The following is a 24,486-nucleotide window of genomic DNA, read 5'->3' on the forward strand; positions in this document are numbered from 1 at the left end:
ATGATGATATGCTCACTTGATAGGTGCGTTTAAAGATGTTTTGTTGGTTGGAATGCAGTTGTTGGTATTCTTTTCTGAATAATTCAATTCGAAAATCAGTGTAGGCGCGCAGCGAGTAACCTCTTCCTGCGCCTCTTCACCTCCTCATCCTTTCCGTGCGCGCGCTCGTCGGTCCGCGGTCGCGACGCGCGCTCCGGACAGTGCGTGCAAGTACTTCGCGGCGTTCGGTCGCGTCTCCGCTCTTCGCCCGCGCTTGTTGTGTGTGTCGTAAATTCTTATCGCTTATTTTCGACGATAGTGCGCCGCGCCGTCGACTGCATGTTTTCACTGTGCGCGCGCGAGCGGAAATACGCGAATAATTCGTGGAAATTCCGTCCGGAATTGTGGAATATCGACGCGTTTTGCGGTGAGTACAGTTTGTTTGAATCGGTGTCGAGCGCGTTGCAAACCGCAGCCGCAACAAATGTAACATGATAAAACGCATGCCACAACACGCTAGTTATCGCGCAACACACTCGACGAAATCGCAGATAAGTTTCGTCTTCAAGTTCAACATGCATCATTTATCGTAACAGGTTTGCGCTGACGCGACGTATAAACTCGACGCATTCAAATTAACATTACCATTAACAGTTAGGCCATTATTTGTGTACGAAAGTCGGGCTAATGTAGCGAATTAGTTATGGTTATTAGAAGAGTCAACCGGGTACATGGGGAGCAAATTACAGTAGAAAAAAATTAAAAACTCATTTCATGTAATGCAATAATGGCGATAAGCATGCTTAATATTAATTAGCAGGTACATTAATTAGTAACTGCGCTGCATTCCGGGCGTTTGTTTACGTTGGCTTTTAGCGCAAAATTTCACAGGAATGTGTCTGCAGACGCACCGTAATGCATGAGCCGTGTAATAACTTCAAGCATGTTATGACAAGTTATTTAGAAAGAGGGAAATTGTGGGCATTCCGCGCGGATGACGAGTCAATGCGAATCGAATTTATCTCTTCGGCTTCGGTGTTGCGAAAGAATTTCGGCCATTAATCGCCACTTTCTTAATGAATCATCATCTGAATTTATGCTGTCATTGTCGAGCTAATTGAGGTATTTAAGGTGTGTTTTGTCTCCGATATAAATTATAAATATATACGAGTAGATCTATTCTGTTCATTGTCTCCGCGGCGCAATTACATTAGCGCACAATGGGAAAGAATGTCGTGCGCCCAACTTCGAGAGATGATGGAATTTCGGTGCGCGGAAGTCTTCTGCGCCATTGTCAATAATAATAATTCGAAACTTCTGGTGGGTTTCACCTACGAGTAGAACCCACATAGGTTTAAACTTGGAAAATGAAAAAATGACTTGTTGCGTCGCGCTTTCTTCGACAAATGCGGCGGAGAAAACGCTTCATGCCCAAAAACAAACACACGCTGAAGTACTGCTCGACCGGTGATGGTGATTCTTTCGCGTGGCGGCCTCGCAAAAAGATCATACCGTGACAGACCGCCCCCGTCGGAAGGGTGCATAATAAATAATCTCGCGCGCAACTATTACGTAACCCAGCGCGCTTGGGGAACTCTCCAAGCTAAGAACATTGAACATGCAATTTGGTAATTGTGATACCGTGCACCGTACGTTACGGTTGTCTCGTGTATTATGCATTCGCCGCGCAGAAATAACCAACTGGTAAATAACGAATTTTCGCCGAGCGTAAAATGTCACAAACGGCATCGCCGATGCGCGTGCGCTGCGTTTTTTTCTGCACTCCCTGGAAATCGGCGCAAGAGCTCGGTGCACAATAGGATTTGTTATACTTAACATTGTGCAGTTGCGCAATGCAAATGAGACCTAATGCGGCATAATGATAGCTAAATATTGTCAGGCGCCGTTTCGTGTATGTGCGCTCACACATTGCATCGAATTTTCAACCTTTGTGTGTTTGTATATTTACTCGGTAAGATAATCCACTTCCTATTGTGACCAACATACGCGACCCACTGCAGGTGCATTTTCGTATCGCGGCGCGCATTACCCAACAGCTAAATTGTTTCCAATGATTCCAGCATTCCTTTGTACAAGATTTTCCGAATCTTTGCTCTAATAACCATCAACTACAAAACCACTTTTCGATCGTCTCCGTAACTTGCGTGCGTGCTGCGTAATACCGCATTAAAATACATATCAAATCAAGATGGCTTACGGAGAGGTCATTGTAATTACCAGTGTCACAACGAATGTCTCATTCGTGAATTTCACGGTTAATCAATGCGCATGGCGCATCTGAATGCATCGCAACGCGAGAACAACGGTTGTTCGCAATTGGATGGCCGGACACAATGAAAAATTGAATTTTATTGCCGATTTGCACGTGTGAGTGGCGGTTTCGGCAGCCGGGACGCGCGATGTGGGATACGACGTTACGTGTACACACACATTACGTCGACGTGACGTTACGCGCCTCTTCTGCGTTTCTGTGTCTCTACCTGTTAAGTAGTTACTTACCTGTTGGCCGACGCAGGTAGGCTTCGCACGTACACGCCGATCAAACACCGCGCGCGGCCCGCATGCTCGCGCGCGGTGTAAAAACCGATAGCCTCGAATGAACAGTTAGTCGACAAAGCAGTCATTAGACGAGAAGTCAGCAACGTGTGGAAATGGCCAGCGTATACTGGGTATTAGCTAATATTATCAAATCGTATTTTTCGATTTTTAGCTTTAAAATGATGGTTTTGATGTAGAAAATATGATATTTTAAATATGGATGGTCTAAAGTACTTTAGTCACGGGCTTTAGTCACGTGGTGCAGCACAGAACAAGTGGAAGTAGAAAAAATAAACGTTGTTAAACTAAAACTTTATTTTCCACGGTTTTGAGGCACGAAGTACTAAAGTACTTTAGTCACCGGCTTTAGTCACGGGGTGGCTAAGCACAAAACTAATGGAAGTAGGAAAATAAACATTGTTAAACTAAAACTTTATTTTTTCACGGTTTTAAGGCACGAAAAGTGGAAATTTAATCACTCGTGACTAAAGTACTTTAGTCACCGGCTTTAGTCACGGGGTGGCTTAGCACAAAACTAATGGAAGTAGGAAAATACACATTGTTAAACTAAAACTTTATTTTTTCACGGTTTTAAGGCACGAAAAGTGGGATTTTATTCACTCGTGACTAAAGTACTTTAGTCACCGGCTTTACTCACGAGGTGCCGCACAAAAAAAGTGGAAGTACAAAAAATAAAAATTTTTAAACTAAAACTTACGTTTTTTATGATTTTGAACCACAAAAAGTGACATTTTATTCACTCGTGACTAAAGTACTTTATTCCCACTTAGCGCACTAGATATTTCATATACTATTTCCGCCCTGGGTGCGAAATATTAGCGAAATTGCAAGTAATATAACGTTGCCCCATTTCGAGTATACAAATTCAGCAATTGCACTCGGGCGATCGCAATACGAATGACGGCATTACCGCTGAAGATACCTTCCTGCGATACGACGCCATACACAAATACCCACCGATGGTGCAATTCCGCCCATCCTGGTGGAAATGAATCGCACGCGAGCCAATTTGAAAGATACACCAATATATCCTTAATTTTTGCGTCTTTGTAACAACTTGGGTGTATTGAAAAAGCGGCGCGCAAAAAGACACAGATGATGCTAGTGATACGCGGAAACGGGAAGCAAACGCGGATAATCGCATGGCGCACGATGTGTTTTGCGCTGCATTTGTTCACTTCTCATGTGCACGTATATGTGTGTTGTGGGGCGGGCGTCTCGTGAACGCTGCCGAGCGAGATTCTCATGCGCGGCGCGCTGCACATTTGGCATGCACTTTGTTTTCGTATCATCTTGATATCATTTGTTACACGCTGAAGTCGCAACAAGCCGATAATACACGGCGAGATTTTACTTGCAAATTGCGCCTGAATTGCAAATCACCTGCTTTTCAACTGATCGCAGCAGCGCGCCTGAAAAACCGCACGGCGCTTAAACGGTTTACATGCAATTTTTCAATGTCTGACCTAGTGCGCATGCGCACTAGCACCAAATTCATATTTTGATTAATATATGTGATTTTTTTTAATTTCAGGTGTACCGGGAGAGATTTTCGTATATTAGGTGAGTGTGGCTTTTCATTTTTGAAATCGTTGATGGTTTTCGAAAGTAACGCGAAAAGCGATCGCGTTGCGCAAGCCGCTGCCGCGCACCGACGCACAAAATAACAATCAAACAATCTCTGACGCGAAGAATGAGAGAATTAGCCGCTCGTATTAATTTCATTTAATTAACACCGGTGTTCTACACGTGCGATAATAATTAATAAGCAGCGCTGACCTTAATTACGTGTATTAGTTTTCCCTCCTCGCATTTCCGCATTGTGCTGATGCACAATGCTGTGTGCATTAACGCGTCGCGCGAAATAAATCACAGGCATCGATCCCCGGAGGCAGTGCGCGACTGAAATTGCGGCGAAATCTATGACTCTCATTTAGCGCTTAATGTGTAAATACTTTCCTTTGATGCGGCGCACATGCTTAGCGGCGGCGAGAGACACAAAGGTGTTGAAAACGCAGCGCGCGGGCACGCAAGAGCGTTTGCATTGTACTTAGTTAGCGGCCTGCTATTCAGCGTTAAATTGCTTTTCCGTAATACGCCGATTGGGCCGAACGCTATAAAAACTGGGGAAATTCGCGATGCAACCACATGCACACGCACGCACAATACGATCGTTTATTACTGCGTTTACATATCCATCGTGCGTGTTTTCTCCGCTGTGGCAGAGGCCAATGATGAATCTCGCGATGCACCTGATTGACCTGCATGTACACCGTTTGCACACAATATGGTCGACCTCTCGCGTCACGCGGAACCGTGCGCCATTCATAATGGAAACGTCAATTTTTCCAAGATAACGGTGCAGGCTATAACAGGTTAAACGACGTTCTTCGGTGTCTGATGAGGAAATGAATATTGTGTTCTGCGCATGCGCGCTAGCGCCGAAGTAATCACCGCTTGTGTGGGTAAACATTTTGAATAAGTTTGACAAATTTGATGCACGATGCAGGAATGCGAAAATGTCAATCTAATTAAAGTTTTGACGCGCAACAAAAGGCGCATCTTAGCCGAGATCGCGCGTTTCGCTCTTCGTTAATTCGCAAATCTATAATTACAAGCGCAATTACGAGGGATCCGCGCCGAGAGATGGAGGTATAATGATTACGCGACGAGCTATAGACGGTTTGTCGGCCGTCGGCCGCTGGGTGCGAGATTAATGATGGAGTGCACATAAATGTTAATACGAATTACAGTTATTATTTTATTACGAATGCTAAACAATTTGCATTGTGCGGACATCAGACGTGTTAACCTTTTGTGCAGGAAGAGAAGTGGCCTTATCACTTTTTTGCGGTTATCTCGTAAACTAAAAGAGATAGAGAGGAACGGATTGAAAATTATTAATCTATGGGAAATTCTCTATGAGATAGGATATTTAAATTGAGGAGAGCTAGGAGGGGTCGAGGGTTAATATTCATAACGGAAATTTGAAAAATAACGTTTCATGGTTTTTGAGTATTTTTTGTTAATGAATATCTTTTAAACTAAAAGTGATAACGACTAACGGATTGAAGATTGTGAAAGATTGTAAAATTCTCTATTAGATAAGAATTAAATATAATTATATTCCGTGGGGTAAAAGGTCCAAAAACGTGACTAAAAAAGTGCTAAAAAGTGATTTTTTTGTTTTTTACGAAAATCAACTTTTTAATGATATTTCAATTGCGAATATCTCGTAAACTAAAAACGATAGGGGGAAACGGATCAAAGATTCTGAATCTATGGAAAATTCTCTATAAGATAGGATATTGTCCTATATCAATTTTGTTGGGTAAAACTTCCGAAATCGTGATTGAAAGTGCCAAGATTTTTTCTGCGATTTTTCTGTATTATTTGCTCAAACTGCTAGTTCTTATGTGCATGTAATGAAACTTACAAATATAAGCACCCCACAAAACCGATGTGCACTTCTCCAAAACAGAACCACGTAAAACCAAAATAATCTGCATCTTAACAAATGCTGTAATGTTTAAGTCGTTTCCTTTGTCCGGAAAAAATCCTCGAAGGAATCTGAAGCTGTTCGCGCAAGACTTTCCCATACACCGCTGTACCTACTTCTTAACATTCTGTATACGGAATTGTACGCTGCGATTCCCGCGGGATTTGTCGGGTATCTCGGCGCGCGGAATTTTATCAGGCGCGCGTCGCGACGCGAGGACAATGAAATACGCGACGCCGCAATAAAAAATTATCATTAAAAGAGGAGAGAAGGTAATGAAAATGTGCTCGACGTCATGTATGCAAATGCTTCTTGGGCGCTGTGTGCGCGCACCACCACCGCCGCGCTCGGAAAACAAATATAATTTCATTCGACTCGAAACACCGCCCGAGATAGATAGGCCGCCAAGTTTCGTCCAAACTTATGCAATTACAATTACGCGCGCTTAATCCAATTGCGCGTTTTTAAGCGCGTAATTTTCGACGTTTACCCACTTGTATTTCTCCTTTTTTTGTTCACCCGGCGAACCCTCGGGGAGTTCACCTCCGTTGGTCATACATTCGCCTATGTCGATATTTCTATTCGCGTTTGCATTGTTTTATTCTGGATTTCCTGCGCGCGGCCGATTCAAAACGCAATCAACTTAAATTCAATTACATAGCGAATTACCTACGAAATTTGATTCCCAGTTTGCTGCAGCATGCGAGACCCGCCTGTGTTTCGTATCATGCTTGTTTTTTTCCCTCTTCTGCACAGCTTACGGCGCTGTGTTTTAATACATCTATTAAAGTAAACAATTCGAATTAATTACAGTTTCCGCGTTGCAATACCGCGCACGAAAAAAAACCACGCCGCACGAATTAATTAACGTTTTGTAACCGTTTAATTAAGTCGGTTAAATAATAAAGCGCGCGTATTTTCTAATTTTCATCATCATCGGGGAGGAGGCGGGCGGTTTAATCGTGCGATGTCGATCTGGCTGAGGTTACGCGAGTTGCTAATCGGCGCTGATTATGCGCATATGTGGAAACATCTTATCCGGATCTCGTCGCTGTCGAGATGGTTCGGCTCGAGCGCACGCCGCCGCTGCACCTGCATGAATAATTAATTAATTTCGCGATTGCATTAATTGCGCGCCACCTGGATATGCCTGCGTGCGTGCGCGTGGCTGCGAAATTCGCGCGCGCATCACACAAAAATTTGTTGCTTTAATTAAAGTTGGGGCATGTCGATGTGTTGTGAATTTGCCGCGGTCGGGAAACTAATAAACAACTGTGGTTACCGATAATATTGACGCGTGTTTGATTGGGGTCGGTATATATTTTTCGGCGCAATTTACATTTTCGAGCCGATATTAAAACACAAACCGAAATAAAGCAAACATGTTGAATTCGACGTGCTTCCGGTTGATTTTTTTAAATTTTCCCGTATGCTTTGAGTTGCGGTATATGTACCGAACGTTATACATTACATAACCGCGTTTTTTTTTGCGTTGTGTCGTGCGTTGCGCTTATCACAAAAGCGCGGAATGATAATTACTTGTCGTCGCGCGTTTTCCGCCGCTCACATCACGCCTCGGCCATTGTTGCATCCGTACGCCATTGTGGTTGCAATATTGGAAGCGATTTACTGCATCGCAGTCGTGACACCCATTGATGTGCACACAAAGGACGCCGCGAGAAGAAGAAACTTTCGCGAATTACGTGCCGGGCCGGCCTTAATCCAAAACGTCGATTTATTAAAACTGTTGCTTTTATTGTACAAATTCGATTGTGTCGCGGAATCGAGGGCATATGCAGAATCGACTAAACAGTGATTTGATTCGCATTGACGTCGCGACGTTGCGCATCAAACGTGCAATTCAGTTTTACGATTGATTTTTTATTTTATTTTATACTAGCAGTTGCCCGCGACTTCGTTCCGGCAGTGTTTAATAAAAATGTAATTCGTTTTTACTGTCTTGTTCTAGACATACACGTAGTAAGAGTCAATTCTATCAATAAGATTAGCAATTTTAATTTAAAGAAATTATGCATATAAAGTTTTGTCAATAATGCACTTCAGCGCGCCATCTCGAATTCAACTATTTAACTATAACTATGATTGAATCTCAATGTCAAATTTTATTCTATAGAAAAGAGCTGTTTTGAGGATTTTCCCGGCAATTATTCGAATTTTTCTCACCTTTTAAACCTTCCCTAGACCTCCACGAATAATTCATGACCAAGATAAGATAAATCCGTTCAGCCGTTCTCGAGTTTTAACGAAACTAACGAACAGCAATTCATTTATATATATATATATATATATATATATATATATATATATAGATTATTGCATCGATAAAATCACTGTTTTCATCCAATTTTTTTCATGGAAGAAATAAATGTGATCAAAATTTATTATAATCATTATATACACATTGACAACGACAATAATTGTAAACGGTTGATTAACGACTAGTCACAATCGGGCACTTTCCTCTGGTAGTCAACTTTCACGCATCTTCGACTTTCGTTTCTATTCATTTTTTCAAACGACGACGACGACGCATCACTTCAACTTTGCCACTTTCGGCGGTTTATTTATGACTCATCTGCCGATGCGATGCCGATGCTCACTTTCATCGCTCCTTCCACATCCGCTGCGCTGGCATTCTTCAATTATTCTCTAATTTATAAAATATTAATGTTTCATTTATACTTTGCGCGGAGTTGTGTAAATGCCCGATGTGCGATGCGCTTTGTCTTCGTTAATTAAACGGCGCTGCGCCGCGTCTGGAGTTCACAAATTAGATAGAGTCTCGAGTCGAAAGTCGGCGAGACGAAACGGACTTAAAGTTAAAGTTTCAAGCGCGACACGGCACGATGACGCCCATTAAAAATTGATTATGTTTGGAAGCGTGTTTTTGTCATTCGCGATTATTTGTCACTTGATAGTTGTTCTTCTATCGCGAGCCGCCGCGCTATTTTTTAATGCGCTGCATTCCTTTTCCTGTTTTTTTTTTTCGCGAAGATCTTCTTACGCGTTTTGCGCGCCCCGGGTTCGTGCACTTCGTTTTCGGTTTGTTTCGTTTAATGTTTTTCTAAATGGCATTTCTTCGGCGGGCCTTTTTCCCGTTTTTAACGAAATGTAATGCGGCGCTCGCCGCCATGCAATTTGCAATTGTTCTACGAGCGCACACGTACGAATGCAGGAAATAACCGGGCGAAGAAAAAACAGAGGACACACGGAGGTAGTAAGTAGTTCGTTTGTTCCGGCAAATTAAGCAATTTTAAAAGTTTCCTTATTACGCTTTATATTTTATCATTTCGAATCAGCGTACGTGTTTACTTGTTAGTTTCGGGTGTCGCTGCCCTCTTTTCGGCGCTAATTTAATTTCACTCGAGTGCGCCGGCGCGCTAGCGCACAGATTCGTACAATGAACCAGCGCTATTATAGTAACATTTAAAACTCGGCTCTCGTTCATTTTTTCACCGGCACTCTGAGAATATGATGAGGTAATTTGCATATAACAATTCGTGGGACCGTGGGAGTGACTAAAAGCGAAGTTAAACTAAGCATGTTGAAGCTATTATTAAACCTCTGAAGACTACCACCGATGCTCTTCCATTCTATATACCTTATAATGCTCAGTTTGTAATGATTCGACAATATACCGATTGTTTAAACTCAGCCAAACAGGAAAAATTTAAAATTTCGGAAACAAACTCGTGGAACAAATAAAAACAATAAAATCAGTTCGGCATCAATCGGATGTTTAAATAACAATCAGGCAACCAACGCACTTGAAAGTATTCCTGGCGGTGTACAACAATCTGTGCGCACTAAGGTATTATTAGCAGGCGACACAGAATATTGAATCTCGATGCAAGCAAACGAAGGGATTATCACAACGGCACGAGACGTGTCGGAGTCGAATCGCTATGAATGCACTCGGCGCGGTTCATTAATAGAGGTGCATTGTTGACACCGAGCCGTGATGATATTGAAAGCGTGGTGCGCATGCGCGGTAGTGCACACGGCGCGTTTCTACCGTGGCGAATGCATCGCGCGCATTTCTGCTCGATATATTTGAATAAAACATTAATGGAGGTTAAACCATTCGGAGATGCACATAGTTACAAGTCGCAAAAGTATGGCACGCAGCTGCGCGAAACGCAATTGGAAAAGAAACGCGCTCGTAAAACGTAAAAGGCGAACGCGCTCGATGATCGGGAACCTTGGCGCGCTACGAATAGACAAAGTGTCAACTGACCATGCGCGGTAGCGTTGATTCAGTACACACTATTCCCGCTCGCAAAGAGAATGGTTTGTAATTAAGGTGGAGCTGTGGATATCTAGGTACGGCCGGAGTCATCTTCAGTCATCTTGAATCGCAAACGTGCGCGGCACTCGCGAGAGCTAAAGATGGCAAAGGTCGTGCGTGCACGTACGGTACTCGCGCGCGAGATTCTGGGTGACGGTGCTGCCGCTGGACGATCGCGGTCGCGTCGCCGCAAAGGTCAAGAACATCCTTGTGGTTTGTTTAGAGCGGCGCATGAGGATCTCTTCAACTCGACTCATCTCCGTGCGCTAAGCTCCGTCTTTCCACTCTTCGATTTTATATTTATCATGTTCTCGATCGCACCGCTGACCTTTTCCACTCAATTTTAATCCATCGCTGTGTTATTTTTTTTTTTCCGCCGTTTCTCTCTCTTGTGACATGTAAAAGTGTTTTGAAGTACGAGTACATCGGAATGAAAGGATGTGTCTGTGCTTGTGTGTATATCGGGATATTTTTAGAATTGAAACGCAGCGCCGCAACAATGGCGCTCGTGCGAACACCGCATCGCAGAAGGAGACAATAGTTATTTTCATTCGAAAAATTTATGTCAGTTATGACTTTATTTATAATGCATGTATGCAAATGTGATTTCACCTTTGACATACAATGACGGCGGACAATTGGATGTAAATGTTAACCGGTTGCGCGCGCGCGCGAAGAAGAATGTTCCCGGAATCCGACGTCGTTTACGCCGCAAATTGAGCCACTGCCGAGCCGCCCCGAAACGGCAGGACATTAAAGATTATTGGGAAATGAGCGGGCGCACGATGAAAAACGAGCCGGAATTATCATTTGTCTTAAAAATTGCCCCATTTGGGATTATTGAGGAACAAATGAAACGTGGTGGAGGCGCCCCCCGACCACAATGTTAGACATTATTCGTTAATAACGGTAATCAGTTTTATCTCGACGCTGCGCGACAAAAAAATGCGCCGGAAAATTGAAATCGAAAATCAAAAGAAATAAAGTACGAGATGCGAGAGAGATTTCATTTCATTAAGCGGATAGTTAATAAAATGGTGCGCTGCGAGCGATATTATAATACGTGTTTATTGTACACATTCAGCTATTATCATAAACGTAAGCACAAAGTACAAATACTTACAAAGTGATGCCATCTACGTGCCGCTAGTGGTAGTTTATCTGACAGCGCATCGCAGCGCCACCTCGCGGATAGCGACCGCAACACGAATTTTCCGTTGCAAACACTTTGTAGCCTGCAAGAAAACACATAAAACGTAATTATCGGGCGCCGGGAATCGCTGCGCGTACAGGAAGCAATTCGCTTCTCACACTATTTACACGGTACGCGCGCGCTGCTTAATATATTCTTTTATTAATAGTTATGAAGTGCATAAACAGACAAAAATGCCGTTTCATCGTGCGAGCGCATGACGCACGCATAGAGATCGTTCGGTTGGCACAATTAACGCGTATTGACAGCGATGTTGCACACGCGCAGCAATGCCGACGATGCGACGCTGTAATTAAACAGCAATCACTTTTATTTCTGCACGGCAAACAATATATTCATAATATCGAATAACGGCCGGTCGTGTGATGCAATTTCGCTGTTACCTAGCGCGCGCGAGCGCGATTTTTATTTATTTCGCCGGCGCTGCAAAAATTGCCATTATTTTATTTATAACTCAGTTATCAATTAAATGCAACTGTCATTTATTATAAATTTATAGATATTCGTATAGGATATGAGTTTATTGAGCAATTTCCTTAGCCGGGGCCCCGCTCGTGATAACATTGAGTGTTTATTAATTAAATTGAAATTTTCACGCTGATTTCTTGATTTTTATGTTGTACGCCCAGATGCAATTATTCAAAGGGTTGCCATAGAATAACCTGTCATAAAATCACTCGTAAACTTCCGATAATCTTATCGGCGGCTAGTCAGGTGTGTCTTTTATTTTTGGTTTAGACTGCCATCGCCGCAGTGTACACACATCATCGCCTGTGTTTCCGAGATAATTAAGGTAATCGTAATAAAATCTATCGCTGCTGCGTTTTTTTTTTGCGCTCCGCATAGTTGCATAATTCGCCAGTTATGCCATCGCAGTCAATTAACTCACCATCAGCGTGTCGGCGCTCTGCATTTCCACGCACCACGTTCACATGGCGAAGAAGAGTAAGAGTGGAAGCCGGCGGTAAACGAGTAAATAAATAGCCCATTAAAATCCGGCCCCGAAAGCGCCAGTAAAAGCAAAGTGCAAAGACGTCGCTCTACGACTGATCGATACTAGAAAGTAAAACGCCATCATCATCATCTCGTAACACATTTATTCATCGCAGATATTCATTAATTAATCTGTCATTGGGCTGGGTGGCGGTTTGGTAACTGGCGTTATCAGCCGGCGAGATTCTTTTTTAATTAATTGTTCAGCCTGGGTCATTGACAAGAACAATGACAAGATTTAATTAGCGTCTTATCGGCAAGTGCGAAATTGTAAAACATGTGTACCGCAATTACAACCACAAAAAAATGTTTTTTTTTTCATATGGAAACAAAGTGACGTCATGGCTACTTAAAGCGCTTAATTGCTGCGCATGCTAATTAGACAAATCTGCAAGGCGCGAACGATGATAAATGATGATAAAAAACAGCGTAATTCTTTTAATTTAAATTAAAAATTAACCGTTAGCGCGTGTGTGTGAGAAGATGAGCAGTAACATCGTTTAGCGCATGTTTTTTTTTTGCCTTTGATCTGATGTTGAGAAGAAAGAAACGTGTGTGTGCACGGAGCGAACGACCTTGCCAGCCGAGAAGAGATACGAAGTTTTGACTTTTACGAGCGCTTCAATAACAGGATCTTCTCCGCGTGCCTTTGCATACGTTTAATGCAAATCGAATGACATCAAGCCGAAAAAAACCGAACGCAATTAACATTTAGAAATTGCGGACGCCGTCACGCTCGAACCTTATCGATGCTGATCGACGCACCGAATTTTTTTTTCTTTGCTTCGTTTCGCGTAGATGTGCACGCGTTTGTAATTACAGTGAACTTTTCAAATGTTAACGGTGGTTTTTAAGACTTAAGTGACTTTCAATATGACTTTCATGAATTATTACACGAAAAGTCTTTTTTCTTTTTGCTTTGATTATTGAAATAATCATTTTCCGATGTCATCGATTTACAAGCAGGGAATCAACATAAACGTGTAATTTATGCATGTCGCATGCTTGGCGTAAGTTGGTCATGAGAACGATTACCAGGCCCAGCGTCGATCGGTATGTGCACTTCGCCCCGCGCACTCCTTCGCGACAGCCGACAATTCGAACGGCCGGTGAGTATTTCCATGCGTGTGCATGACCCAACCGTGTATGACTTTCACTTCACTGCGGCCCGGCGACGAATTCTTCTCGCGCGAACGTCGAAAATTTCGAAAACACGCGCGTCGCATTACGCCGCGCATTACGCGCACACTCCGAACACTAAAATGAGTTTATCTCCAGCGGAACATCTTGCTGCTTGCTAGTAGTTTTCGGCAGTTGAAATTTATTTACACCGAAGTTTGTGGTCGATTACCAGGTTGTTTGCCTCGGCTGAAAGTTTGGCGTAATTGGATTGAGACATTCGTTTGATTGACACAATTTGCGCGGCGAGTGAAGGTGATTTGTGGTCGTCGCCAATTGATCAAGAATTAAATTCATTACGGGCGTAAATGTCATAATAAGTAAATTGCAGCCGTTCGGAGTTTCGGCCGGTGCGAGTACTCACAACACGGGAAACATAAAAAATTTATTTTTATTCAATGTGCTGCGAGGCCGGGCACAAAGAAGAAAAACATTGCCGCGATACACGTATTCAAGGTCAGGCGTTTTAATATAATAATTGCATCAATCTACATCACCTCACATTACTTGCTGCAGTGTTGTACTAACGCGCATTAGAACAAAATTATATGCAAATACGCGCGCAATTTGTGTAATTATCGGGCGTCTTGCGGTGCAATCGTGCGATTAAACCGATTAAAACTCCACCGAATGATATTTTAATTGCGAATCGCGATTTGACGTGTTAATTACAGTTACCGGAATTGAAATGTTCTAAGTCTGAAATTTAAGATGGAATAAATAATGTGTTCCGCCTTTGTTTTCGAACCTAATTAACCGACCGAACGCATTGAATTCCCACTCGGAGAGTTTTACAGGTTTCCAGGCGCGCGCTTTTTTTTCTCTTCTTCGTCGTTTTCTTAGCGTGTGTGTGTGTGTTGTTTGTGCTGCTGATGGTTCTGGGAGCCGCGCTCTTCGCCGGTCCGGCCGCGTCCGCGGCCCGCGATGCTGCAGGAATGTTTTTTTCCACTTCTCTCCGGCGGGCCGGTTCGCGGCGCAAACACAACAGTCGGCGAAGTCGCGTAGCAGCAGTCAATCGACGCCTGTCGTCGCGCGCGCCGAAACTCGCTGGTTTTCTTCGCCGACAGGTGCGCGCCCGTCATACACCAACATATCAATAATTACGATTGTTGTTCCAAGTTTTTAACCTGGTGTGTTTCCGTGAAATCTTCATCACTCACACGCTGTACGGACAAGTTGTTGCGATACAAACATAATTAAACTAACGTTACTTCAACTCGGGCGACTTGAACGACTTCCACATCAAGTTTCAAGTGTCTTCGACTTCTTGGACGCGCGCGCGCGAGAAGCTTGCCAGCGCGGAATTGAACGGCGTTACTCTGCAGATTACTTCACTTTGCATCGCATTACGTCAAAACGTTGATCAACCTGTCCGACAGTTAGATCGAGCGACGGGAATCCCCATCGTGCTACTGTGAAGAAGTGAATTGAATTAAAATTTGAGATTTTTTTGTGATTTACATACTGTTTACATGATATGATGTGAAGCAATCGTGGAATTTATTTGTGTGGTTGACAAATCAACTACTGCGCTGGATGGATATATCGCTTATTAATAATTAATTAAGGTAAACAACTTTTCAACCGTTGCAGCAGCATGGCGAGAAATGTAGATTTCGTGTTTTCTTCGAGCACTTAATTTTTTCGTCGGCCTCGGGCGGGGTTCGCAACCCTTTTAAAACTGATGTAACGCATAAATAAAATTAAAATAAATGAGGAATTTTTGAAGCAAAATAAAACCGAAATTAAAAAGGAATAAAGCAAAATGGAATAGAAACATGGAGAGGTGGGGGGTGAGTGCATTCGTTCGTAATCGGATTTAATTAAATGTGCTGCAACTTTTCCGGACGGTCGCATGTTAATTAGATTTAAAAACCTTTCCGCCATCTCTGTCGCGTTTTTCGCATTGGGATTTTTTTTCTTTGCGCCGTGCCGAATATTTCCACAATGCAGATAATTTTTTAATGTGCCGGATAATTTCATGTATTCGAGTAGTTTTCATTGCTTAAGACATTAACCAAACCGCATTTATGCCGCGCGCGCTTTATGTGAGTTGCGAAGAAAGTTTAGATGATCATAAGCTGTTGTTTGCGCGAATTTAATTTCGATGCATCAATGCAGGCCGCCGGAGATCGCCTATCTCGGCGATTGAATCATTGACCTCTCTGCGAAAACCTGCGCGGCGCGTATTAATGATCTTGGTCGTTCCATCTCGTCCGGCCGGCTTTTTGCGCCGTTTCTACGGGCAATAAACGATCGAACGGGACGAGCAGCGACGTTTTCGGCCTTCGTCTCTGCGTCGACCGCGAAGAAAAATACGGCTTTCGGAGTTAAGTGGCATGCGGCATGCGAACGATCATGATCTTCTACACTTGAGACGAAAAACGCGTCTTAAATACTCAGAGAATTCTTATAATACAATAAATATTTCATACTAGCTGTTGCCCGCGACTTCGTTCCGGCAGTGTTTAATAAAAATGTAATTCGTTTTTACTGTCTTGTTCTAGACATACTCGTAGTAAGAGTCAATTCTATCAATAAGATTAGCAATTTTAATTTAAACAAATTAATTATATAAAGTTTTGTCAATAATGCACTTCAGCGCGCCATCTTGAATTCAACTATTTAACTATAACTATGATTGAATCTCAATGTCAAATTTTATTCTATAGAAAAGAGCTGTTTTGAGGATTTTCCCGGCAATTATTCGAATTTTTCTCACTTTTTAAACCTTCCCTAGACCTCCACGAATAATTCAAGACCAAGATAAGATAAATCCGTTCAGCCGTTCTCGAGTTTTAGCGAGACTAACGAACAACAATTCATTTTTATATATATAGATTTTCTTATTTCGGCGTGTTAACAATCGCGTAAACATGTTGTTCCGTGGTCGGAGACACGACACACTAATCTATGCACAATGTAATAATTGATATGTCGATGAACAATAAAGCTATGCGTTAACCCGCGAAAATTTCACGTTGGTTACGTGTCGCAACACCCACACCACAACACGACACCTGTACGACGAAAGTTTATGACATTCATTTTCGGTTGATCAAAGCAAATAACAGTAAACGTGCGCAGCGCCCGGCTGCGCTCATTAAATATTGCGAATTATCAGCACCAGTGCGCCGAATTTTACGGCACGATAAAAATTATTCATTGCGAGTTTGAACAAAATGTAAGGCGCGCGCAATGCATTTGCCGCAATTGCACGCGACGGCTAAACAAATTCAAATAACCGCGAGTTATTTTATTACAATTGCGCGTTCGAATTTCAGCAACAATGCAACACCGCCGGCGGACTAGGAATTGATAGTTGCTTCTTATTAATGTGTGCGTTCACAATTTCATTTGTGATTTGAATATACTACGAATCCGCATGCAGCAGGTATCGCCGGTTCAACTGTGGCTAACAGGCAAAAACGTTTTATGTTTTTTTTTAGTTTTTTTTGTACACACACACACACCGATGGAGCGTGTTTCTGCCGGGCTAGTTGTATGAACTTTTATAATATCGAGAGAGACGTGAGGTACGAATATGAAAAAATGATGATTGAAATGCTGAGAATCGCGGAAAAGAATGAGCTGCGCCCGATTTAGTTAAGAAAAAATGCAGGAACGTGTTGGAAGCGCGCATTGTTCGCGTATAATGATGTGATTTTTCGAATCGCAATGCATCGTCAATACCGCAGAGCGAATTTCAACGAATTATCGCTGATAGCGCGCCCGCAATTGAGGTTATGTTTGAGGCGATTGAGGTTAGGTCGATTTCGCAGTCGCTTCTTGATTGTGCAATCAACGATTTGACGACGTTTGCGTATATTGTTTGCTGTTGGCTAATTGTTGACAATTTTCCATTTGCAGAAGGTCGACGAGCGTACGAGCGCAAATGCCGCCGAAGAGACGCGTTCGCGTGTGCATCGTCCAAGGGGGAAATTAACGAAACGGTGAGTTGTTATTGTTAACATTTATGTTTCGCAACAAAAGGCAACGCGGGTCATGTTTGAATATTTCGATTAGGAGCGAATATATCGTGAAGATTCGTCATTTTTTTATCGCCGCCTGCCTTACATAATACATAACACTCGCTCTCTTCTACATCACTAGTCGTAATCATAATCGTGTCGTGCGTAAGTCACTTCCTGTGTGTCGATAATTTTCATGACAGCGGAGCGGAAATCCTTCATACGACAATAAGATACGAGCGCATTGATGAATTACAATTTCATGTTTCGTCAAAGAAGCAAAATTCTATTCTACTTTCCTCTTTGATCACGACCTGCACTAGTGCGCCGACGCAGTGCGCTTATTTTTCGCAAACAGTGAGCGAGTTTATTGCTTCATGTTTCAATAATTTCGTCAAGTTCTTTGAAGATGAAACCGAACGCATTGCACTCGATTCCAATTCGCTTTCTATTTATATTTTGTGGCATTTCAAGCGGCGTTTTGTTGCCAGCCAGCACTTCACTGCAGCGCCGCACGCCATTAAACATAAATTATTTCAAAACGAAGATGAAAGTTAAAACCTTATTTAATTAAATTCTCATTATATCGCTGCGAACGAATCATCTGACTATTAATTAAACGAATTAAAAGATCATTGTTTTGATAATGCTCTTCCACTCGTGATGTGTAATGCGGCAAGAGTTGTAATGTTCTTGAACAATTCATTTTTGACAGTAATTAAATTTCTAAACTATTTCGCGCGCCGGCGCAAGACAATGCAGCGGCGAAAACGATGTTATTGTTAATTGTTAATATCCATAATTGAACAAAGCCTGCAACCGACACGAGTGCACCTAAGTCCCATCGAAACTCGCCGGGTTGGTTGTTCTTCTTTTTTTTTCGTGCTTGCTTCTTTCGCTTACGAATTAAAATTCGCGCAACTTTTCTTCGGGGCGCTGAGGAAGAAGAAAAACTCTTATATAATAATGCATAATGTAATTGTTGTGTTTTACGCGGCCTTTTAGTGGTTCAACTTCCAACCCTCTTTTAACTTTCGAACACAGCCCGCCGCCGCCGCCGCCGCTTTGTGCCGCCTCGCGCCCTTTCTTTCGAGCGTTTAGCGCGCGCCCGAATGAAAGCCTGAATCTTTAATCTCGCGCGCCCGAACGGCGTTCGGCATCACAACTTCGCATTACCCTCTCGCGCCGAACTTTACTTTTCTCTATTTTACAATTTCGCATTATTACTTGCTTTCAGTCTTTGCGCGCCGCTCGGCTTTATGCGTCGGCGAGATTTACGCGCCGCTTTTCAGCCGAAGACGAAGCACTTGATGTGCGCTTTCAATGCCGCCGATGAATGCCCACAGCGTTGGCCAAACATGTACGCAACACTTTTCGGCGCTATTCGGCGCGTTAGTTGGCATTTTCGATTAGTGCTTTAAACATTTCGGAACTATGCGCGTTCAGATGGCGCCACATGTCAACATGCACTTTCCACGCCGTTGGAAATATAATATGGCGAGTAATTCCGGCAGATGAGCTCGTCCGCACTTTCTCTTGTCAGTGTGGTGTACTATTCCGGGCTGCACAACAGTGCGCAGCTAATAAAACGGTAATAAAATTGGCCCGGAATAATTTTACAACTTTAATATATACGAGATCCGTATATTGCCCAACCGCCGACGAGCATGAGATATTTGCGGTATAAAATTCAATCATTAAACTGGAGCGCGGCGAATTTATATTTTCCGGGGCGGAAAACTTTTGAGCGCTACCACGCCGGCGCACTGCTGATGGTTTTTTTGTATATTCAAATAAGTAATTATGGAATATGAACACAATATTTCATTTTATTTGCGTGGGTGAAAAGTTTGGCGAGTAAACATGACATACGATTCTTAAATTTTGACATTTTCCGGACACAACAGTGCAACTGCTTGATCTCGGCGAGGGAAACTAAACGTCATTAATCAAAGCGGGCGGTTAGCGCCGGCGAACACCCCGGAAAACTTTGCGCGAGTGACAGAATCTCCTGCGATTGCCGATGCTGCTGTGTTGCGAGCCGGGAAAATTCGTAATTTCCAGCGGTCCGTTCACGCTTCACAACGAATTGCCGGCCGAAACAAATGAGTATTTTGTTTTGCGAGCCTTCAAATGAGCTCTCATGCTCATTGGTAAGCGGACACTTCAGTGATATGCGTAATTGCGCTAATTGCGCATGTAATTAGTGTTGGGATTGCATTCCAAATACGCGTTTAGCAAAAACTGTCGCAACTTTTCGCGTTTATTTATTTTTATTTTTTCTGCATGCGCGCGTGTAAATAAACTAAAAATTGTTGCACAAAAGCAAGCGTATACCTAGCTACCAATTAAAACTTGCCATTATTTGCATTATTTGCACTGATTGGCACACACTCCAGCGCAGGTCGTTTGTTGATCGTGGCGCACTCGTTTATTTGTTTTCCGCGCGCGGTTCATCAATCCCCGGCGAAGTTCGCGCTTGCGGCTTCGCCAAACTTCGCAACTTCGCAATAACGCCGCCGCCGTTAGTTTGATTAAACGCGACAATTAATTATTAGTTATGCGCGCGCCGCGCGGTGCACACACATCTCTCGCGCTCGACGGATGTATCGGTAATAAATTCGGCGCAATCAATCACCGGCCGCGGCACTTACACGCCGCGTTCACGTCGAACGCCGCGCATTTTAAACAAACACACCACCTAGATAACGAAAGCGGAAGTGATCGGCGGTGGCGGCTGCGGCGTTCTTGGCGTCGCCATGTTGACTGATTGCCGTCGGCGCGTTCAATTAAACTTTCCAGCGACGCACTTCAATACACCGGCGTATATATACATACTTTAGTATTGGTATTAAACATCCGTTAGCTACACACCACCAGAGGGCGTGATTAATATTTAAATTAAATTTTAAAAAACTAACGCAATAAAAGTTTCGTGTAATTCATTAGGAGACGATGCAAGTTTTTGTGCAATTTACTACGGATTACGGGCGGAAGTTTGGGGATAACGGATAAAGCCATCGGGGGTGGCTATTAGGTGAGCCAACCGCATACACGCGCATCGATATTTCATTAATCACTAATTAAGCTAAACACCCGAGCGCATTAATTTATGGCAACAACGTTTTTGCAATCGCGGCACGCTGTCGGGCGGAGGATAGTTCGCCCGGCGCCTCCACCAGCGCCTCCACTTTGCCGGAAAGTTGGCGGAAAGTTGTGCGGCGTCTAATTTAGTGTCACATTTACTGATACCGATCGAAGCTTTGTCCCCATAACTTAACGTGTCGCCGACGGTTCATTAATAATTTATGCTCGGTGCGATTTTTTGCGTAAGACACGGCGTGCATCGATGCAGATTAATCGATGCAAGTGGTGGTGGAGGCGCCGTCGATGATGACACACGCCGGGGCGCGCGCGCCCAGCGCACTGTTTATGCAAAACGTGGAAAAACGCGAAAGGGGTTGGCGCGTCGAAATGAATAATTAATTTGCGCGTTGTGGGCCAAGTTTTTCCGAGTTGGCAAGTTCTAAGTCCGCTTATTTACTTACCGCGCACACGAGAGGTACTAAGTTATTTTTAAACTCGTTTTTGTTACGCCCGCGCGTAATACTGGTACTTTAGAATGCCGATTTAACTTTTTCAATTATTTTTCTATTAGCTGCCCATATAACATCCGTGCGCGCGCGCGAAGGGGGTGCGAGTGGCGTACGCGAGAAGTTTTCCGCTCGCGTTTTTGCGCAGGTATTATTAATCAAGCATTAAACTCCGTACGGTGGGTGGTGTAGTGCATCGGCGATGAATATAAGCTTTCACAAAGCTCTTTTTTTTGTGTGCGAGAATAAACAATTGCTCGTAATTAATTAATGTGATTTGTAGCGCTTAATAAGTTTTGATTAGCGTGTTACGCTCCGCCTCTTTAAATGTGCGCTATCGCGCATGCGTAATACCCGTGAGTGTATTAATCAATTTAGAGTGAGTCCATAATTCATGTGTGGGGCCATTAATGTTCACTTTGCATGTTCCTTCATCAGCCGCGCAAGATTAGCCTAGTCTCACATGTAGATCGCGACTTCAAAAAGGAGAAAATTGATTAAAAGCAGCGATATCGCGCGTGATAACTGACCCCGTTTATTTGTCGATATATTTAAATTACCGTCAAAATAAATACTACCATCTTCGGTAGTAGGTAGGTAGGTACCTCTATGATGTTGACTACCGACGTGGAATTCCTGTTTTGTGGCGTGAGTTGAACTTACGGAAAAGCGAAGGATAATGACGGCGCGGCACGCACACTCGAACGCCGCTTGCACAACGACTTGGCGTTTTCTTTTTGCGTCTGCTTCTGCTACTCTTGACATATTATGAATTTCATGAGGAATGTCTGCATAGAATTTGTTCCGAGGCATGCAAACATAGCGCGCAGCTAAATCGGTGCTTAAAATGCACGCAACGCTACACAAAAATAGTTGTGTTTGTTTGGGGACTCGTCGACTACAGATGGCGCTAGTTGTGTGTTGTGTGTGGGTGTACGTGTGTACTCATCGTATTGTTGCTCCGATTGTATTCTAGGCGAATTAATGCGCGGTGTACGTGCGGAAGTTCGGTTGTGGCACTTCTGCGCCGCCTTAATCAGGAATATGACAAATGCATCTTGCGTAAGAACCGCCGGTGGTGGAGGCGCCGGTTCAGCCATGCGTCAGGAGTCACGACTACTCCCGGTAGAAGCCACGAACACGAAATGCACATTTCGGTCGGTTTTCAGCCTAGCTTAACAAATTAATGAATGATGCTTCGAATATACAACTAATGAGATTCTACAGGGTGTTGTTCGTGAATGACACTGTATATTTTTTGACCCGGATGGTGGATAATTTGATATAAAACATGGGCACTTTTCACGTCGTTTGTCTTAGTTTCGCGCATTCCACGGGGACGGGATAAACGAGGGGTCGTAAAGTAAGAAATCGCGCGCACGCATGCAAATGGCGCCGGCGGCGGTCAGGGACGGGTACAAATGCAAAAAAATGAATCACACGAGGTGACCGACGATGGTGGATCTTTGTCGGAATGATATTCAACAGATGTTCGTGTAAAAAAATGACTGCGCGATGCTGCAGACTTTCCGGACAACTACGAATGACTTCGACATCATCTTTTTCATCGCCGGCGGCGGCTCATTTCTCTTTGTGTCTCCACCTGCCATCATCGCATCTGCGGCAAACCGGGCGAAATCGAAAAATTAAAAATGCCGCGTTATTATCATTCGCTATGTGTGTACATTTATCAAACGCTGACGTTTATCTGAAACAATTGAACGCCGCCGACAAGAACAGAAGTTGTCGCGATGCTTGTATCGAGGCGGCCGCCGCCTCCGCCGCCGCAAGAAAACAATTAATTACCCGCGCTCACCCGCCGCCTGTCGGGTGATTACTCAACGTTATGCAAAACAATGCGCGCAACAATACGACCGATGTCCGCCATTCACCATCTACCATCATCATCTAGCGTCATGCTCGCGGCGGCGGCGGCGGCGTCCGGCTGAAATACTCCGCATCACTGTCATGCCGCCGCATTCTTTTATTCCTGCGTATTTTTATTTTCTCGTGTCGCTGGCGATACTTTTAGGCAAATTTCAATTTGATTGATTGTGCTGCACCGCAAGAACACCCTGTATCTCCTGTATCCTGATTTGTTGTCGTTGTGGAATTCTTTCGGTGGAGTAGTAGATGGGATAGGAAAAATTGAAAATAAAAATGAAACGCGAAAGGGGACCGGACGCGTTGCCGAATGGCAGGCACAGAAGGAAAATGGGAAAGCGGGCGGAGGAAGGAAAAACCGCTTGATGGTATTGTGACACATTCGCATACTCGTTCACATGATAAATTACATCATTATGCGACATTTCTTCTTTTTCGTGCGCGTTCTTTTCCACGTTATCCGCGCAATCATATCTGTCCTGTTCATTCCTCATTTCCATCTGTTTCGTCTCTTGCCGAATTTTGTTTTCCATGTTTTGATATCCCCGAAAATCGCTTTTTAATATTTATTCTTGTATTTTCGTGTGCGTTATTTGTTGTTTGGAAATTAATTTTTATCATCTTTTTGCCGTCGTTAGTGCTTTATTAATTCCTGCTCTGTCTTGTTCAATTTTTTCGGCGCAAACTTTTCGGCCACGAGGAAAGCGAAATCTTTGAAAGATGCTGGATGAAAGTTTTTGCTGCCCCGAGAGACGTCTTTATCATCCATGTCGGGCAATTATTTTTCCTCTCGCTCCATGACACCCATCGGCCCAGGTCCTAACGAATCCCATCGAGCAACATTCCGCGCATCGCCTGGACACGCCCGCTCGGGCCCCGAAACGATTTACTAAAACGTTTCAATCCTCAATCTTATCCGCGTTTTTTTTTCTCTCCGTTCCAGTTTTTTTTTTATTCTTTTCTGGCGTTACATACACCGATTGTTACGAGCGACTATAAAGCACTCTGGTGGTGGGGTGGATATGAAGTATGTGTGATGTGTGCGCTAGCGCGCATGCGCATTTCCGATGTTAAACGATTTATGGCCGCGTTTCGCTTTTTTCTTGCACTCTAGAATTGCAATTTTTTAGATTCCTTCGGCTTTGAGCCCCGGCCCACAACTTGCATATTTCCGCCGCTCAATCCTTTTGTTGTGTGCCATTCCAGGCCGGACGGGCGTTTTTCGCCGGCGCGCTCGTTTTTCTCGCGACACTTCGCCGTCCGCGCGCGTGTAATTTCATTGTGTA

At 43.6% G+C, this 24,486-nt stretch overlaps 1 protein-coding gene across 2 annotated transcripts in view; it reads left to right on the forward strand.

Moving 5' to 3' along the window:
• The first annotated feature begins 266 nt into the window (after positions 1 to 266).
• Pgant9 (polypeptide N-acetylgalactosaminyltransferase 9) overlaps positions 267 to 24,486 on the forward strand; it is a 49,436-nt gene continuing 25,216 nt past the window's right edge. For both annotated transcript variants that reach the window (XM_065305859.1, XM_065305865.1), the window contains exons 1-3: positions 267 to 406; positions 4,094 to 4,122; positions 17,623 to 17,705. The gene's annotated coding sequence lies outside the window, so the exon portion shown is untranslated. The remainder of the gene's footprint in view (positions 407 to 4,093; positions 4,123 to 17,622; positions 17,706 to 24,486) is intronic.

Source organism: Atheta coriaria, unplaced genomic scaffold (assembly GCF_025399875.1).
Source record: "Atheta coriaria isolate IRGN ID8LTWV9N9 unplaced genomic scaffold, Caltech_Dcor_3.1 hic_scaffold_1_pilon, whole genome shotgun sequence".
Taxonomy (NCBI): Eukaryota; Metazoa; Arthropoda; class Insecta; order Coleoptera; family Staphylinidae; genus Dalotia; species Dalotia coriaria.